The 14743-nt window shown below is 43.7% G+C and overlaps 1 protein-coding gene across 1 annotated transcript in view; it reads left to right on the top strand.

Annotated features, from left to right (window-relative positions):
- The first annotated feature begins 1856 nt into the window (after window positions 1-1856).
- The window catches only part of TMEM108 (transmembrane protein 108), a 263786-nt gene continuing 250899 nt past the window's right edge, over window positions 1857-14743 (top strand). Inside the window, exon 1 of the mRNA XM_090046365.1 lies at window positions 1857-1907. The gene's annotated coding sequence lies outside the window, so the exon portion shown is untranslated. The remainder of the gene's footprint in view (window positions 1908-14743) is intronic.

Genomic DNA, 14743 nt, shown 5'->3' with positions numbered 1-14743 from the left:
AAGCTGTGCAAGATCACTTAGTAGGGACCAGAAACATTCAGGTGTTAAACAGATGTGTTTTTATAACAGGTGAACAGAACTGTTTGGGGATACTCTTTGAGGTTGCATAACAAAAGTAGTCTTTGTATAGGCTTCATTGCAGCATATACACACCATGCATGTGTAAACATTTCTAGTTATATTATGAGCCCTTATTAATCAAGATAGTTCATTGCCTCCTTACAACTATTTGATCAGTCCTCAGCTGTTGTAAAATTGCTGCAAGGCCGCCAGTGTCAGCCAAGGTGTATCACTTTATACCTGCTGATGTTTTGGTCTGTTGTTTTTAGCAAGCTTTATCCTCAAAAACCAGGAAGTCAACAACATACATGGAGAGACTTTATTTGACCAATAGAATTCTAAGTCAGAGACTTCAAAGGTATGATCAATATGAGTTGAATAAAGCTGTTAAGGCAGTGATCTGTGCTCTATGCCTCAGGTGTTTAGTTTAAAATCAGAGAGACAGGATGCAGATAAAGTCTTTTCTTCTGGCAATAAACCTGTTTTTCCTGTGGCAAAGCTGTTAAGAGGCTGCTCTAGTATATGTACAAGTGGAATTTTGAGCCAGGATACTCAGGCCTAGTTTTGATCTTTGACCTGGCTAAACTCAGAGTATCTTCAGAGATCAGTGGAGTAGCTACTCCAAATAATCTGTGTTCCCATTATTTGAGTTGCTGAGACAGATAGCCCAGCATATGCTCAGGTAAGCAGACATTGTATGTGATTGTAGGTATACTGTTAGTTAATCTTAGGACAACTCTTGACTTAATATCATATGAGAGACAGAACTTTTTAAATATCCATATTCATGTTGTTACATGGGACAAACCCCTAGAATAACATTATAGTATTTTTATACTCATGGTCTGAACTATGGTAGGAGGGGGGCATCCCTAATCAGAGCTTCCTGTTGGGACCTGGTCATGGCCCCCACAGAGCTTAGCTCTGTGGAAGGAAGCGTGGCCTCCTTTAGCACCCCCTGGCTTCTAGCCCAAGCCATTGCAGGCATGTGCCTGCGTTTCTGGGGTGTCTGTCCAGTTACAAAACTGATTTAGCCTTGCCAGGTTAGACTAACCTGCAAAGATTGAATCAATTGAAGCTCAGGCTTTTTGAATGCCTGTCCCTAGCCCTGGTGTGTTACAAATTTGAACCAGTTTTCAATCACTTATATCAGTTTTTGTAATTTTTGTCCCAAGCCCATGAACTGGAGCTAATGAGTCTTATTCGGTGCACCTCCTAAGGTGAATAAGCACAATATTTTGCTTTTCTCTGCAGTGTCCTAAATTCTGCCTTTGTGATACCACATTCCAATTTTTAAAAAAAAGCCAAAACACTACCAGAATTGGAGTTATACTTTTAAAATAATAATTCCTTTCCATTGGATTATATCTTTTAATGCCAATAATCACAAAGGACTCTACAATTCCAAGTTTTAATGTTCCGAATCCAGATAAGGGAAGTGCTTGTTCTCAAATATGTGTGTCATATGTATGGATCAAGCATGCACTTTTGGAAAAGACTGAAAGGAAATCCTTAGAGTCCTTTCTGTACCCTCTCAGCTGCTGATTTATCTTCCAAAAAAATCAATGACCTGCAGAAATATTGCAGCCTGTGAGTCATTGTTCTGAAAGCACTTGAGAGGAATAGGAACCATGTGGTGCAGCGCTGTATGCATTTGAAAAGAATTCCTTGCAGAATGAGATATGGATAAGCTTTTTGGCATAACACGCCCACTTCTGTAAATTTGCAGTTTGAACCAGCCAGCAGTACTAAAAGCAAGAAGAAGCTGCTGCTGACCTGAAAGAGCAGACCCAATGGGCTGTGAGACTGTAGATGTGCTGGAAGGTTTTTACGCATCCCACTCCAAGGTAAGGCAAAAGATGATTTTCTACTACTGCTGCTTCTGCTGGCTACAACAGTGCTGGCAAGGAAGCGCCTGCAGTTTGTGAAAGCTATTGATAACTAGGTACAATGGCTGGGACAGTGCTAGTAATTTGTGATGTATGGGAAGCTTCAACCAGGCTGAATAGTACATAAGGCTGGAATTTTCAGAGGTCCATCCATGGTAGCTTCAGGTGCTCATGCCCACTAATTCAGCTCAATTATACATAAACATAAATTGACTGTAAAGAAGGCCAGCACCTTTATGGAAATATTCTCCACCTGCATAATTCTCCTTTATGTTTAGATACTTTGATTGGTAACAGAAATTGCTTTACACACCTGAGAAATATTTTTGAGCCTGTATCTTAAAGCCTGCTGATATGGATTCAGTAGCTTTGGAATCCATACCTCACAGTGCAGGTTCTCTCTCAGCCAGAAGGACATTCTGCTAAACTGTCTCTTATTACTGACTCCAATGTACTGTTGTCCTGAAAATATTTCACTGATATTTCTATTTTGTGTTTGATCAATTCTGTAAGTAATTTACAATCTTGAAAGTGCTTATGTATTCTGATAAAATAAAAATGAATTATTCATCACTTTACTTTTATATTTTCCTTGAAATTTCCCCCTGGCAATTTTTCTTTCACTTTGGCTCACTAGGTATCCTGGAGTACTAGTTCCCATATTTGGATATTTGCAAGATAGACATGGTAATCTGGTGGAGTATTTTTTAAGTTTCTGCCCCTAGTTGAAAGTTATATTTGAGAAAAGGAGGGGAGTGTGATTGAAGCAAGTAAGTATTCTAAAATGAAGTTTCATATTGCTCTCAAAAAAGCATCTTTCTTGGGATATACATGACTGCAAATCTGATAAGATGGAACTGCTGACCTCTACAGTAGATTGAAATCAGGATTGGGTTATTAATGGTCAAATACGCATCAGCATCTGACTGTCGGCAGCCTACATGAATTGGTGAGGGGGAGTAGTTTCAATTGATTTCCCAAGAGCAGGCAGTTAGCTATCCCAAAAGCCACAAACCGAACTGATCTTACCAAGAAGAATTGCATGGGGATGTAAACAGAGCTTCCCAAATGATGCTTCATCCTCTCAGGTCAACGCGAGGGAGTAAATGAGGGACTGCTTGCACTGCTGATGCACCTATTTTGCACACAAATGAAGGTCTCTCATTTCTTGTGGTTTCAGTCTATTTTCATAGGCATCTACTTCAGAAAAAAGAAATGCAATTATATAACATTTAAACTAAAGATAACATCTTCTATAAGAAGGAAATTAAGTAGACCGTGATGCTACATTTTACAGCAAATTGAAAGGCAATGTTCTCTATCTCCAAATAAGAGGAATAGGAAGATCTCAAGTATTTAAAAGATGCAAGAACTTTAGTTGTGTACAACCGCTGACAAAACAAAATAGACTAGATCCTGAGTGCTATGGACTTTCTGGTAAACTTGCCTCATTATTGTTATGAAGAGACAAAGTCAGGAAAAACCAAACTGCAGAGAAGTCAAGGTCTAAATTAGAGAGATTTCTATGACAAATATGGCCTTCCCTAGATGTTTGAATAACATTCTATATCCATCTTTGAGGCTGTTCATGCAGGCCAAAAACAGGTTGAATTAATGGGTCTAAATGCCACACCAGTCTTCATTTTTCATTTTACAACTTTTAATGCCATGGAGACCCTAGCCTTGGTACAGACTTCCTGCATGATTATGTGTTTTGGTTTTCCAGCTGCGTCATTAATCCAATTTAATTTTCTCCATGTTTCTATTTGTCGTGTCTATGTGGATCAAAGCTTCTCGGAGCAGGGGTTTGCAATGAAATTGTACAGGTTCTGCCCAATCTGTGTGAAGATAGCTCCAGTTTTTTGTAATGCCCCTCATCGTCACTGGTAATGTAATAGTTTTCTTGCTGCTGTTCCAAGCTGAGCCTGGATACTCTTGTGGGAGTGCAAATCCAGAGGGCAGCACAGCTAATGGCTAGGGACAGAAGTTACACATAAACCAGCTTAAGTGATCAGAAATTGGTTTAAACCTGTAACAGAACAGAAGTTCTGCACATAAACTAGTTTCAAAATGGCTGATACTAGTTTACGATAAACCTGGTTGAATATACCATCAGACTTAACTGATTTGGGTCAAACAGGTTTATGAAACTTCTGGCCTAGACCCCTTCCTGGTTCAAGTGAAATCACAGCCCCCAGCATGCTTTCCAGCCCTGGGCTAGGCTGTGCTGTCTGCTGCAGAGAGCAAGGCTGGCCCTGCCCCTTTGCTGTGTATCTGGAGCAATGTGGGCTAGCTGACAAGGTGTGGGGGTGGGCAAGCCTGGCAAGGGATGCAGTCCAGTCTATGGGGGGGCTACCCCCCCCAGAAAACCCCAGTTGTGGTCTGGGAACAGGGAGGGACATTAAACACCTCTTCCCCTGCTCAAACTTACTGCTGGCTTCAACTGTGGACCATGAATCCCAAGGCATCTGGAAGCAGGAAGAAGTTATGAGCAACCCTGCAGATGTTTCACCCATTTCCCTGTCCCCAGACCCCAGCCAGGGTTTGCCTGGGGAGGGGCAGTCTTTCCCTCACCCTGCCAGACTGGGCTACATCCCCAGCCGAGCTTGCCACCCCACCACTCCATCTCCTTGCCAGCCAGCCCTCACTGTTCCAGCTGGGGAGCAGAGGGGTGGAGCCTAGGATGGCCATCATAGGGGACAGTCCAGTTGTCCTCTGTCCTCTATTGATAGGAAGCCAGATGCCTTTATGTCATCTATTTTTCTCTTGAAGAGTAGCTGAAAACCAGAATGTCTTATATGATGGCCACCCTAGTAGGGCCAGCCCTGGTCTCTGAAGCAGACCCCATAGCCCAGCCCAGGGCTGCAAAATGCTGGGATGCTGGGTGTCACAGGCCAGCTGGGCACTGTGAGTGTATCAGTTCTATCACAGGCCAACTGGGCTGTTAGGTTCAGTTTTGGATCGAGGAGGCAAAGTTGGGAGTGAAGTGAAGGCAAGTTTATTATAGCTTACACATACACACAACAGTTAACAGAAAGATAAATGCGATAAGCAGATAATGCAGTATTAAAGAGCTAATAGTAAATAACAGGTAATAACAACAGATGGATCAATTCTGTCACAGGTGAACGGGGCACTGAGAGGGTATTAGCCACTTGGCTGTTTAAAACAACAGATAGACAGACATGGGTTGGCAACTTATCGATAGTCCCTCAGTGCCAGGTACATGTCAAGTGATTCCAGCGAAGTTAGGCGTCCCCAGTCGACGCTGTCAGAGGGGTTACTGGGGAAGGTCCCTTGATCAGGATCCGATCCTCACTCACTGGGAGTCCAGGGTCCAGGCGTGGAACAGAAATTACCATTCTGTTCCCTCCTTCCTGTTGGTTACCTGATGCATGTGCTTTTTATACCTAGTCTGATGCTAATCTGTTGGCTTTAGAGCCACTCACAATGTTGCCCTATAGCTGTTACCCTATGGGATTGAAAGGTGTTAAAAATTATCATAAAAGGTTACTACCTAGACTCAGGTTTATCCAATAAGCAAATTGCAGTGCAGCACCTTTATGTTTGAAATTGACATTGCTCCACCTAAGCCCCAACCCCTTTTAGGTTTCATTTGAATATACTTTCTTGGGATGTGCTTTCCTGGAATGCGTTGGGTGCGCCAGGCAGTTGGATCCAGTTTTTAGTGTCAAAGCTGAACCCTGAGCAAAAACCATTAGGTCAGCTAATTTTACATCTACAGCTTTGCCTATGGGGCCCAGTCAGTTCCACGAACAGTTAATTTTATCATTTTGGTTAAACTTATGACAGACAAGTTACATTTGTGATTTTACAAACTTACAAGCTTTATATTAACTAATATTACCTGTTTAGGCAAAACACCAAATGCCTCTAAGAAGCACATATTTATTGCTTATTAATCCCTCTGGTTCTGGCTGCCATAGTTGGGGGACCCTTATTTAACTTGAACCAGAAAGGGGTCTGGGACAGAAGTTTTATAAACCAGTTCCACCCAAATCAGTTTGGTCTGATACTATATTCAACCAGGTTTATCTTAAAACAGTATCAGCCATTTTGAAACTAGTTTATGTTCACTGAGCTTCTGTTCTGTTTAAAGGTTTAAATCAGTTTCTAATTGCTTAAACTAGTTTATGTGTAACTTCTGTCCCTAGAGTGTAGCAGTTCAGAGCACAAGTCAGTACAGATTTATGTGGCCACAATGGCCTATTTGTGCTTAAAGTGGCTGTCTTCCATCTCAGTTGTGATATCAAACTAAGGAGGAGAAAATGTAAGCTCAGAAGATGAGCAGTGTTTCTTGGTTCTCATGGGTTTTATAAAGACATGCAACATCACAATAGAATAGTTGTTGACAGTAGCTGTAATACCTGACACACCTTTAAATATTTTTGCCCTTTAGATTTCAGATTGAGCAATGTGTTAAACTGCCCAGAAATAAGTCAGGGATCTTAAGAACAGGCTGCCTGCTGGTTGATGGACACCATGAACATGTTAACTTAAATCTGGGTAGCTGCTGCCAAATCAGTTTAGGGAGCAGCAACCCTGTGAGGTAACAGAGATGTAGTTTTGCAAAGAAGTCCTTTTGTTTTTTGAGGTAGAGGTTAAGGAATCTCCAGTGATATAGATCTTATTTACAAGTACTCAGAGTGCACAATAAGTTTTGTAAGTATGGATAGTCTTGTTTTCCTGTAAATTGGAATTACTTGTCTACTTTCTACACTGAAAAAATGACATTTGTATTTTAAATTTACAGTAAATTCTGGTTAATTTGTACAGAGTAATTTTTATTACTCAGGCATGTTAGCCTGAAGTTAGGCATAAGGTGAGCCATTGTGGCACCTTACAAAGTGAATTAGTCTGAATGAGTTGGTCTGTAAGGTGCTGCCCTCCCTGCTTTCTGTTTAATGTCACAATCCAAGGAGGATGCAAATAATGATGAATTGTCTACAAACAGATAAGAATACAAGTACACAATGAGATGGTCAGCAAGATAGGCAGTGGTCCCAGCATGTCTGCAACTTGTGTGCTGCCAACTGTATAACATTTATTTTATTACCATCCTGAAAAGATTATTCTTTGAAGACTGCATTTTGGAAGTGGAAGTAACTTCTCCATCAAAAATAGGGAAAGAACTCTAAGCAGTAATTGTAACACGGTCATACTTTGCATACACCTTAGAGGTCATGCCTTAGTGGTTCAGGAAAAAAAGATTCAAAAGTGGAAGCATCTTCTCTGCTTTTTGATGGAATTTGCTTTGAAAGTGAGGGGAATGGGCAGAATGTGCACCAGTAACTATGCAACTTCTCCTGGCCTATGCCTAGTTCAGTGAGTACTCACTAAATACAGTGGTATTTGCTGCATGTGGCATAATTTAGAACATTTTCTCCATGATGCTTCTGTCTTACAGAACCAAACTGTCTTTTCTAATTTACCCTTTTGCTTCCTTATTCTTAGCGATAAGTTCCTGCATTTGCAGCAAGGGTTCCTAGTGCTGCCTGAAGTCAAAAGATGAGATAGCAGCTAGCAATAAGAGGTGTTTTTTGTTGTTGGGTTTGTTTTTTTTTTAACTTCCCATTGCTACAGGAGAATGTTGGAAGAAATCATTAATTCTTCATGAGTTAAATCACAAAGGAGTTAGCTTTAGAAGTTAAGCCTCCCAAAGCAGCCGTTATAGTACAGAAGTAACAACAAATTCAATTAACAATATGGAATGTTTGCACTTGCCAACATTTAATACTACTAATATTAGACATCTTAGTCACACAACACATTATGTTCAAAACTCAACAAAAAAGGAAGTGGTAGGGACAGAGATCAGAGGTTTCAAAATTAAAAAGAACAATCTTTGTTGCTAGCTTTTCTTTTTTTCTCCCCTTCTTTTGATGTAAAGGACCCGTGGTTCACTTTGGCTGGGAATTTGTTTTATCATAACTAACTTTGCTTTTAATTTAAATTTCAAAGGGTAATTCATATTTTCCCGAATAATGAACATTGCACAGACAGTTGTTGCCATTTAGAAAGCCATCTGCCCAAGTAATATCTAAGGTGCTCCATTTATTTTCTGTTTCTAGGTGAAGGGAGATAGCGTAGCATCTCAGGTCACATCTGCCCCTGAGGCTTTTGGGGTTTTTTTCTGGCATCCATTGATATCCTGCATGTTTAACAATACGCATTTAATCTGAGAAAAGGTGGAACCCATTCTGAAAATGTTTGAGGGAAGCCACGTGAGTGCAGTTAAACGTACCCAAGTATGATGGAACAATCCATCACACTGGTAAGGGAGACCCAACCCGGTGGTAGGATAGCTAATGTAAAGCTAAAATTGTTGAAGGGATTAATTGAAAGGAGTAGCCCAAGAGTTTGAAAGGAGAAAACGGGCACTGGGCATGTCTACACATGTGCTGTAATGTGTAGTAGTCTATTTTATTGAGCATTGGAGCAGCATGTCAAAAACCATACTAATGCACACTAAAATTAGGCTACTGTGCATGAAGTGTCACTGTAAAAGCATGCGCTTTTGCTATCGTGCACTAGGGCATCCACTGCGCATTTATTTAGTACCTCACATTAGAGGTAAATGTGTGGTAGCAAAAGTGCATTAATGAACATGTAGACACATCTATTGGGTGCATGCTAAAAATGTTGCTCCCTTCCATTTTCTTCCTAATGCATTGCAGAAATAAAATCTAGGAAATATGCCTATCTGGGTTCCACTGCCAAACTTTCAGGCAACTTTACATCAATCTCGAAAGGTAGCCAAGTGCTGTTAAATCCATTTTCATATGTGGACACTCAGACGCATGATTTGAAAAATATCTATAGCCGAGCAGAAAACTGAACTACAGTTCCACATGTTAGACAATAGAGGATTCAGATTCAACCCAAATTGGGGACAGCGATTAGATTTGTTGATTTGGATCACTGTCCCTGATTCAATTCGGCTGAATCTGAATCTGAAGATAGATTCAAAGAATCAGCGAATTGGACATAGATACAGCTTTAAATGTTTTTTCTACAGGTACCAAGCATGGCTTGTGAACACTGCAATGCTGGGGCAGATGGAGAGTCTCACAGGAGTGCAGTAGGGGCCCCCACGTGCTTGGCAGTGAACCCAGAAGTGGACTGGAAGTATTTCTGGTAAACTTCCAGGTCTGCTGGGGAGTGCACTGGGAGCGGTCTCTGCATCCCTCTCTGGCTTGGTGATTGGCCACAGGGGGACCCCAGGTGTCCCCCCAGACCCAAGAGGCACCAGTCGCTTACCTGGGGGTGCTCTCCAGTGTCCCTGTGTGCTCTCTGGAGGACCCACAAGTGGGCTGGAAGTGCTTCTGGTCCTCTTCCAGATCTGCTGCTGAGCATGCAGGGAGCCCCCCGCACTTCTGTGGGACACTTCATGCACCCCAGCATCGCAGCATTCATGAGCCGCCTGGTACTTAGAGGTAGGTAGAAAAAACATTTAAAGCTGTGTCTATGTCCAAATCACTGAATCTCTCTGAATCAATCTGGAGGGTTCCGATTTGAATCTGGAGAGATTAAAGCGTCTCCTGATTCGATTCAGATTCAGAGATTTGGCCACCAAATCGGGCCAAATCTCACTGAATTGAACTGTTAACAAACAAACAAAAAACCGTTTTGCTAGGACTTTTTAGGAAATGGAAGCTCCAACCAATACTGTACTAAGAACAGTCATTCTTATATTAGATTAAAACATTTTTTTCCTTTTTTTTCTAAGACATATAAATCTTCATACTTCATGCCATATGCTCACAATTAACTGATGGAAATGAGGAAGAATTTTCTCATGGAAAGGGAGAATTCCTTAAATGGTTCTAGAAAGTAATTAATTTTAGTATTTAATTTTAAGATGGTATTAATTGGTGGGGTTCATTTTCTTGCAGTGCCCTGTACAACTAGGTTAAATGTGTTTCTGTAAGTGAAGATGATACTATTTTAAAATGCATTCAGAGAGTACTGTACTTGCTTCTTGGTGTGTATTATAACACACCAAGTGTTATAATTGTGGGAAGCCAGCTTCAGCCATGTGTTGCTCCGGATGGGACGGACCCAGCCGGGTCAGCATTAGCCGGGAAAAGTGGCATGCAGTGGAAGCTGGTTTCACACATGCTGCTGGGGATGGAAGGAGCCCGGCTGGGTGTGCACTGGCCAGCAGAAGCAGCAGTGGGGCCATGTGCCACTCGGGACGGGATGGGACAAGTTCGGCCAGAGCAGCAGGGGCTCAGCTGCATTTTCCACCTGCCTGCACTGGTCAGTCCCAAGCGGCACACGGCTCTGCCACTGCTTCTGCTGGCTGGTTGCCAACCTGGCCAGCCTCCTCCCATCCCCAGCAGCTCGTGGGAATCCAGCTTCATCTGCATGCTGCTGTGGATGGGACAGACCCACCCAGGTTGGCAACAGCCAGCAGAGGCAGCAGCAGAGCCATGTGCCACTCGGAACTGACCAGCACAGGTAGGGGAAAGTGCAGCTCAGCCCCTGCTGCTCTGGCTGGGCTCATCCTGTCCCGAGCGGCACATGGCTACTCCTCTTCCCACGTGCTCTGCATTGGCAACATCAAGCTGATGCGATGCGTGTGGGAACCATTAGGAAGCTGCTGAGAGGCTGGGGGATGGACAAGGGGTGGGAACGAAATTAAACAGTGTTTACTTCTGTTTCCTATTGCAGCACCTCGGGCCTCAGAAAATGCCTTTGCGGGCCACATGGCGGCCCACAGGCCGTATGTTGGACAAGCCTGAGTACACAATAGTTTGATTCAGTTAGGTTAAGGATCAAGCCCTTGTATTTTAAGCCATAAATGTCAAGATCTTATATCAGTCAAACAGGAGGAAGGTCCCATTTTAGTTCAGTTAGTTGCCCTTTGGAAAAGGAATTGAACTAATTCTGTGGTACAGAACTATTCTGTTTGGGGCACAGGGGACTGCAGTAGTTCAATAATGACTGACAATTTCGAAGAAAGTTCAGTTTGTTAAAAGGAAAGGCTGTAATGAACTCTTCAACTCTGCTAATCTGTTTCTAGAGGTGAGCTGTAGATGAAACTTACCTTGTCATAGTCCTATCCCTGTAGATGATCTTTTTAAAGGGATGCTGTCAACGTAAAAATCGTGTGTTTTTAAATAACAAATCTTTGCTTATATTATGAAATAGATTGGTAGACTTACAAATCTCAGTAGATTGGTAAAATGAATCTTAAAAATATGAGCCAATTACCTGTCATGAATGACGGAGTGTTTCAGGGAGTGTTTACATGCCCTTCCTACCTCCTGCTCGCCCTTTGAGGCCGGCCATGTAAACAGTCCCTCCGCCACCTCCTCCTTCAGCCTCTGGCATGGAGGCTCTCTCCCCCCTGGCCGCCTTCACGTCCCTGCCCAAGGCGGTGCCTCCCTCCCCCTGCCTGCCTCCACCTCCTCCTCTGCCTCCTTGCCTGAGGCAGCGGCCGCAGTGATGCCGGCTCTCTTCCCCCCCTCCCCCGCCTCCTTGCCTGAGGCAGTGATGGCGGTTCCCTCCCCCTGCCCATCTCTGCCTCCACCTCCTCCCCCAGAGCAGCGAGGCATTCAACTACCTCCCTGCCTGAGGTGGTGGCAGCTTTCTCCCTGCCTGTGAAACAGCTAATTGCCACTGGCCCTCTCAGTGGCGCATGCAAAGTTACCTAAAAGCATTACTGACAGATGCACAGATAGACAGGCTGAACCCTTTATTATATTAGGTGTTTGTCACTGCTTTCAGTTTTGTCCATTTTTTATTTGCTTTTAGTTTGTTTAATATTATTCCCCTTTCTTCTATATACTTGCAGAGATTTGGCTGCATATATAAATTGTATTGAAAAATCAAATTGCCCCTGACCCTAAAACTCACGCTTTTAAAAACTCAACAGCAAATACGAATCTCTCTCTATTTCTGTCTTCATAACAAATACTTTCATATAGGGAGACTTGCTGTAAAGTGAAACAGGTGTCACTGACTTTCATTTTCAAGGATAAGAGAAATAAGAGGTAAAATCTTATCTTTGTTATTCAGAGAAGCACAATAAAATCAGCTTGGTAAATGAAAATCAACAACCTTTTGAAGTTCTTTTGGTTGCAGTGAATTTGTGCACTGAATAAATTTGTTTGTTTAAAAAATGAAGGAAAGATTTTTGACTGGCCTTGGTTTGTATAATAGCTTGCTTTTCCGCAGTTTAACTTAAGGATGAAATTTAAGCTGTCAGCATCACTTCAAATATATTTAAAAGAAAAACATAATTTATCAGAGATACAAAAATAGTGAGCCAGGACCATAAAAAGGTAATGAAATAAAAGAAAAATGGCATCTGGTTTCTGAGCACTTAAGTTGCACTTGGGTCACATTTATCAAATTTTCTTCACAACTATCTAGTTGAGAAAACATACTTTTGTTTTTGTATGAAAACTGAGGTTCTTACATAATCCCACAACTTCCAGAAGCTTGGATGCAAGTTAAATGAGAAAAGTATCCTGAGACTTAATAAAATTATGAGACTGCTTTTGCCACTTGTATTCAATTAGCATTCCCCATGTCACCACTGGGCTGCCAATATCTGGGTGGAACTTCTTGGGCTTTTGATTTAGCTTAGTGTTCCAGCTCTTTCCCTGGTTGCCGTTTAGGAAAGGTCAGTATATATGTATGTTTATATGTGTGTGTGTGTGTGTTTTTACATAATATAAAAAAGAGCTAATATATATATAATATAAAAAAGAGCTAATATTTATAAAATGTATAAAAAAAGAGCTAATCAATATTGGGACCTAAGGCCGTGTGTAGACAAAGCAGGAACCCTAAATTGAAGCAATGAGTTTTTAAAAAATGCTTCAATTTAGGGCTCATTAAACCCCCATGTTGTGCACACCCCCTGCTCACTTACCTGCCTCTCCACTGGTGAGGATCCACTGGGGAGGGTGAGCTGCCAGCGGACAAAGCAGTCTCTGGGCTGCAGGGAGGTGCTGGTGCTTCCCTCTGTGACAGCAAGCACCCCTCCCCCCCACACCTGGTACCACCTGCCCACAGGCACACAGCTTGCCGGTCCCAGGGAGCACCACAGCTGGTCCGAATGATCTCCACCCTAGAGTTCTAAAGGAACTGGCCGAGGTCATTGCGGGACCCCTGGCACTCATGGTGCTCTGGTGAGGTACCAGAGGACTGGAAGAGGGCCAACGTGGTCCCCATCTTCAAAAAAGGCAGGAAGGAGGACCCGGGAAACTATAGGCCGGTTAGTCTTACCTCGATCCTAGGCAAGCTGTTTGAGAAAATTATGCTGGCACACATCCAGGAGGGGCCAGCAGGGGACTGCATGCTTAGGCGCAACCAACACGGGTTCATCAGTGGCAGGTCCTGTCAGAGCAACCTGGTGGCCTTTTACGATCAGATCACCAGATCATTAGATGCAGGGGTAGCAGTGGATATAGTCTTCCTGGACTTCCAGAAGGCTTTTGACATTGTCTCTCACCCCGTTCTCATTAAGAAACTGGGGGGGGCTGTGGTGTAGACACCCACACAGTCAAATGGGTCGCCAACTGGCTGCAGGGCCGCACCCAGAGGGTGGTAGTGGACAGGTCCTTCTCAACCTGGAAGGACGTGGGCAGTGGGGTCCCCCAGGGCTCGGTCCTCGGGCCTGCACTGTTCAACATCTTCATCAGTGATTTGGACGAGGGGGTAAAATTTGCTGATGACACTAAGATGTGGGGGGACGTGGGCACACTGGAAGGATGCAACAGGCTACAATCAGACTTAGACAGGTTACAAGGGTGGGCGGACAAGAATAGCATGGGTTTCAAAACAGACAAGTGCAAGGTGATGCACCTTGGGAGGCACAACCGGCACCATATGTACAGGTTAGGGAACTCCCCTCTTGTCAGCATGGAGGCGGAAAAGGATCTTGGAGTCATCATTGACTCCAGGATGAACATGGGCCAGCAGTGTGGGGAGGCAGTTAGGAAGGCCAACCGCACCTTGTCATGCATCCACAGATGCATCTCGAGCAGGTCCAAAGAGGTGATCCTCCCCTCTATGCAGCACTGGTCAGGCCACAGTTGAAGTACTGCGTCCAGTTCTGGGCGCCACACTTCAAGAGGGATGTGGACAGCATGGAGAGGGTCCAAAGGAGGGCCACTCATATGTTCAGGGGACAAGAGCAGGCACAGCAGCCCTCCTGGCTCTCCAGGGACCTAGCGGACCTCCCACGGCTAAAAAGGAAAGCCTACAAATGATGGAGGATGGGATTCACCTCCAAGGAGGATTATTCTGCACTGGTCCGGTCCTGCAAGGAGCAAACCAGGAAAGCCAAGGCTGCAACTGAACTCCAACTAGTTTCAAGCATCCAGGACAACAAAAAGTCCTTTTTCAGGTTTGTGGGGAGCCAGAGGAAAGCAAGGGCAACGTTGGACCCCTGCTAAACCAGATGGGGCAACAGACAACTGACGCCCAGGAAAAAGCCAGCCTATTAAATAGATACTTTGCGTCAGTCTTTCATCAGTCCCACGGGACGCCCATGCCTGCTATGGGACAGGGAGATCCGGGTGATGGGGATCCCTACCCTCCATAAATGCTGACCTCGTGAAGGAACATCTTGAGAAGCTGGATAACTTCAAGTCAGCCAGCCCTGACAATCTGCACCCCAGGGTACTCAAGGAGCTGGTGAGCGTCATAGCCCAGCCCCTGGCACGGATCTTTGAAAACTCCTGGCGCTCTAGTGTAGTGCCGGAAGAGTGGAAGAAGGCCAATGTGGTGCAGATCTTCAAGAAAGGGGGGAA

Source organism: Crocodylus siamensis, chromosome 5, assembly GCF_052110815.1.
Source record: "Crocodylus siamensis isolate JL-2025a chromosome 5, ASM5211081v1, whole genome shotgun sequence".
NCBI lineage: Eukaryota > Metazoa > Chordata > Crocodylia > Crocodylidae > Crocodylus > Crocodylus siamensis.
This window is presented reverse-complemented; position numbering and strand designations above follow the sequence as displayed.